Source organism: Bradysia coprophila, chromosome X (genome assembly GCF_014529535.1).
Source record: "Bradysia coprophila strain Holo2 chromosome X, BU_Bcop_v1, whole genome shotgun sequence".
In the NCBI taxonomy this organism is placed as follows: domain Eukaryota; kingdom Metazoa; phylum Arthropoda; class Insecta; order Diptera; family Sciaridae; genus Bradysia; species Bradysia coprophila.
This window is the reverse complement of record NC_050737.1, coordinates 184,442-189,871: the sequence shown is the minus strand read 5'-3', so window position 1 is coordinate 189,871 and position 5,430 is coordinate 184,442.

The following is a 5,430-nucleotide window of genomic DNA, read 5'->3' as shown; positions in this document are numbered from 1 at the left end:
TATATAGAAAATTCAACCGAAACTTGATTCCTTTTTTTATTATTAACAATGTTTTTAACAAAGAAATTATTCTAATTAGTTTTTAGATTTATAACAAATTAAATATGTTTCAAACGGCATTAGCATCGTCATTTTCAAACGTTTTCAAAATTGATGCATAATTTCCTCTCTGAATTTCTAATGAATATTGTTGTATCAAGAAATTTGTCGAGTGCTTTTATCCAGTTTTTTGTTGCAACAGTTTTCCGATTTTATTGATGAATTTCTTAGTGTCCTCTCCCATTCGCCCGAACGTTTCGAAAACGATAGGATTGATTCCCGTTTTTTTTTCGCTGAAGGTTTGCTTTACCTTCAGTGTTTATATACTTTGGTTTAGAGAGGATGAATCTTCCAACACAATGTAGAAGTTCAAGATTCTATTCATAAACGATTTATGGCGTTGAAAGGTTTCGAATTTATATTGAAACAGCACTGCTACTAGCATGAACATAGAAAATGGCTGATAAAATCGCAGTTGTCTCATTTCTTTTGTAAAGATAGAGTTAAAAGATACAATACAAACAATCCTAAGCTATAACTCTTATCGCTAAAGTTTCCAAATTTGACACTTGTCAATTCCTTGTCCATGCTAGGAGCAGTGCTGTGATATTGTACGTAAAACACTTAACAACTATTTCCGTTTAAAAGTAATAGAGACATTCAATGAAGTGAATTTCGTTGCTCACCACCCCCAGCTCAATTTCTTTCTTCAAAACTCCTATTACAAAGTACGAAAATGTATTTGTAAATTGCACTTACTGCAGCTAATCCGCATGCTTAAATGTAAATCGTATCTCTATTCGTCATACATTTTTCTGAACTTGAATGCATGTGAAAGTCAAATGTTCTACTTTTGCGCTGTTGTCTAACGTAGAAAATGACAGAATGACGACACTCTGCAAATCAATTATTTTGCCTAACATAAAGAGAAATTCAACCCTTCAATTTAACTTATCATATAAAGTGAACTTTAAGTAGTCTGAACTTTATTACATAGGAAAGAGATGAAAAAGAAAAGTATTTGGAAAAGAAACTTTATTTTTCAACTTTCCGTAACCCATTCATTTGATCCCCATAATACCTTTTTAATCAAACATTCTTTTTCGTGTAGGTACAGTGGCAGTCTGTGTTTATTTTTTTTATTTTTTGCGCTCTTAAGTGAGTACTTTAAAATCAAATAAAATGTTTGCAATAGTAATTTGTTTCAAGTTATACTTTTTAATAAGTTCACCTTAATTATCGCTTTGCGTTTTCATTTGCACCGTTGTGTCGAAGAATAGAGCTTGGAAATAGAGGGAACAGAACGCTTTGCAAGTGAGTCATTACATCTGTCATTACTGTCATTACATTCATTTTTAATGATTTGGAAGTTCTCTTCATAATAAAATTTGTAAAAACAACAATTCTCACCATTTGCACAACAGACAATGGGATTAACCGGTATCGACGGAGATAGCGATATATAGGGAGGTGTTCTTTCGCTTCAACAGACCCAAAACTGAAACAACGGATGTGTACCGTTTCCTGAAACGGTATTCGGAAGTCTTTGTTCACAGTTCTGGAAATCGTAATAAGCAAACTACGGCAACCACTTAATTTTGCATGGTAAACGCTTCCATCATCATGTTTGTTTCTAACATTAAAATCATATTTGTTGTAGGAAGTTATGCGGTCAGATTGTTTCGTCTGAATGCCAGCCAAGTTTCCATTGTTGACTTTTGCTGTGATTAATCAGCGATGAAATTAATAGAAATATTTGAATGATTTTAATGAGTTATGTTCAATGGTATTGTTATCCTTCACACACACACATCGTTTGTAAGCGGCAAGTGTGTCGCGATATAATCATTAAATCTGTTAATTCCTTTGTTTGAGGTATCGTCTAATGTCGAAAATATTGCTATTTGTCTACCGATGGAAGAGATTTTATATGACCTGACAGGTTTCAGGTTGACCTGAAATTGTTGCGGTACAAAAATGAAAAACTTTGATGATAAGTCTTTTGGGAAAATCTTTAGTAGAGAAATTTTCAATTTTTACAGATCAACACATATTCATTCGTTGAACCATTGACACATGTGTTTTAAGGTAGCTGAAAGTAGTTCGACAACGGTAAAAATCATTTTCCTGCAACCTTTAACGTGCACAACAAGATATTTAAAAAATCTAAAGAAGTAATTTTTAAGAAACTGATGAAGCGAGCTACTCGGCGATGTGTTCAAAATTGTCTTCCGTTCGGAAGAGTCACAATGGACACTGCCACCAGTACAGCCCTGGCGGCCACCCAAGATGTGGATACTTATATGCCCACAGTGACCTATTTCCTGAGGAAATATATGGGGCCTGAGTGGATGGAAGGCTGCGAGTTACTCGAGTTGGAATTTCCTATTTTCTTCCAGAGGTGAATACAAAGTTTCTCAATGAATGGTGATTAACTATTTTCCTCCACGAAACGAAAATATCAATTTGTTATACAATTTTTTTACCAAAACAAAAGTGACAGTTTGGGGAAGAAATCTTCAATTATTTCTCATGTCAAAACATTTTCTCCTCCGAACTGTCACCAGACATAGCCTCTTTTAATATTATATGGGGCAATCGATTCGCACTCGCTTCGCTCTGGCCGCAAAACTTCGCTATTGTTAGAATTTTCTATTTTCATTCGTCTGTCAAAAACCTTTTCCAAGAACACATAGTCTGCCCTTATTTTATGCATAATTTACAATTTAATTCGATTTTAAATTATTGAATTATACAGTGGTCTTAAGCTGAAAAAGAAGAATTAAGTAATTTAACTGCGCAGCAAATTGGCAAAAAAAATGCTGTACTCGTAATTGGGGGGAGGGCTCGTTACCGGTATTTTAATCTGAAACTAGTTATTCAAATTTCAATTGGATTCGTTCAATGTGTTTCAATACGATTTGCATTTGCATAGAGGTGCAAACTTATTTCTACAGAAAAAAATCAGAATCAGAACATTAGCTCATCTAAACATGTAGTAGGTAGTGTAAGTGTACGTGATGGCAATAGCACATAGTCATAAATGAGTAACGAACGAAAGGTCTCCCACATGCATCGTAGAAAAACGTCAAATAGAATGTGTAGATCGTATAACACATGTAAGACTGTAATGTATTTAGTACGTGCCGTTTTACTCGGATTATGTTATTGCTGCACATAATACCCAGTTATATAGCCATGCAAAAGCATCACATTATGTTTAATGTCGCATATATTCTGAAAATAAATTTGTGTCATAACTCCATTTAAAATTAATGGTACAGTGTTCCGGTGGATGCCAAGTGACCATGTAATCGAGTTCGGACAAAATTTTGACCAGATCGTTAAAAATGTTGCAAAATATGAAAGAAAAATCACAATTCTTAGAGTTAAAACTTTAAGATGAAAACGATTTTTGAATAAATTTGACCAGAATATGTGTACTAGCTCTAGTGTAACGAAATCAATTCAAAGGAGATACAAAAACCATTGCAACATCACAGTCTTTCATATTGTGGTTGTCAATCGGATCAGTTGTGGATTTTATATAATGCAAGAACCGCACTAGACTGGAAATTCCAATCTGTTATTTTTAATGGGAGCCCGAAAGTGTAGACGACACAAAATAAAGCGACGGGACATTCAAAAGGGAAAGGGACATAAAGAGTTTGAAATATTTGTATGGCTTTATTCTGCGCGCTTTCTTAGAACGTAGATTACGTTACACGTACATTCATACATTCTTTCCGCAAAAACGATCATTTTGTTTGCTTATCTATATCTACCCTATAATATATCGATGGTTTAAGTCAAAATAAATAACTATAAAGGGGGCAAATATTTCACTGAAAATATTTGAATGCATTGCATTACTACTTTGCCAACGTAAGAAATCCCACTTAAGCTGTTATCAATGTTTCTCTGATATAAGGCTCCACCTCTCGAGTATAATTTTATGCATTTTATACGTGAACACAACAACAGTCAAAGCACCTATCACAATATAAAACAATAGATTAGTGAGTCACACTAGTCTAATTTTCGCACTATTTCAATGTCATGTAAAATGAAATTTAAAAAAAATTGAATTTTTTTCGTAGATACGTGATGTAACGTGATGGAGTGAAACGTTGCATGAAAAGTAGAAATTTCTTCACTAAACAAAAATCAGCTCATTGTGAAGTAATTCATATACGTTCAAATTTAAAGTGACGACTCATACTAATATTTACTCTATTTGACATAGGTTATATCGCAAACTATGCTAGGTGCTTTGATTAGCTTGGTTATAAATAATAATTGCTAAATTGACTTTATCGTACAATGTTATGATATTGCATTGTTAAGAAGGTCAACAGGCAGATTCCCCATCGAAGCACCCAATAAATTCATCCAAGTTGTTCCTAGTTTACCGTTTGATGAAAAATTTATTACCACGTCCAAAGAGCACATAAAATTTCGCAAGCTCAAACCTTTAATGTAATAAATTCGTGTAATAAAAAAGTTTTTTTTTAATGCTTTCACACTGTGCCCCGCTTTATGTGCGATGTGCGTTGAATTCACTGAGGGGTTGATTTCTTTTTCCCTTCCACTCACTGTTATGCTACTCTCTTTTTTTGTTGGGCCCAATGAATTCCTTGATACCTAACTTTATTATAAGATTCAAACTTAATCCTTTTTTATACTTCTGGCTACCATCAAGTTCTAACGCCACCACCCTCCATCCACCATTGAATCGGAAACTTTTTTTTTATTAATAAAACTTTATTATCTTCATTGTTGCCACCATACACCACTGAATAAAATAATAAATTCACTTATGGGATAATCATTCCATATTGCATTGCTTGTCTTGTCAATCTGATGTTGCGTGCTGAGCTGTCATTTGTCCTTTTTCTATGTTTATTATCCTCAAATCCGCATGTGACCGAACAAATCCAATTCATGGGTATAAATAAATGTTGCGAGAGAGAGAACAGCTTGGTTTTTGAATTACATATCCGATGGATACACAAATACATAAGATATAATACACCCATACCACACAGCAATGTGTTAGCAACTGTTGCAAATTTTCTGAAACAATAAAAAGTTTTTTTTGTTTCTTCTTTTCCTTGTTTTTTAAAAAATTTGATATTTTCGGATTTGCGATTTGCCTGAAGTATAGGTACCGAAGGTGGTTGAGAAATAAATATAAATTTCGATATTATTTATTGGGTAGTCTTATGCTTACAGGAAAAGAGCAGTCAAAAACTTTTCTGGTAATAGGTTAATAGGAGCAAAATGTGTGATACCGTTATGCGATACGTTTTGTTTTTAAAATATTTTTTTTTTGTTGATTTGTTCGGATCGAAGGGATTAGATTTCGGATTTGTATTAAAGAAAACGAAA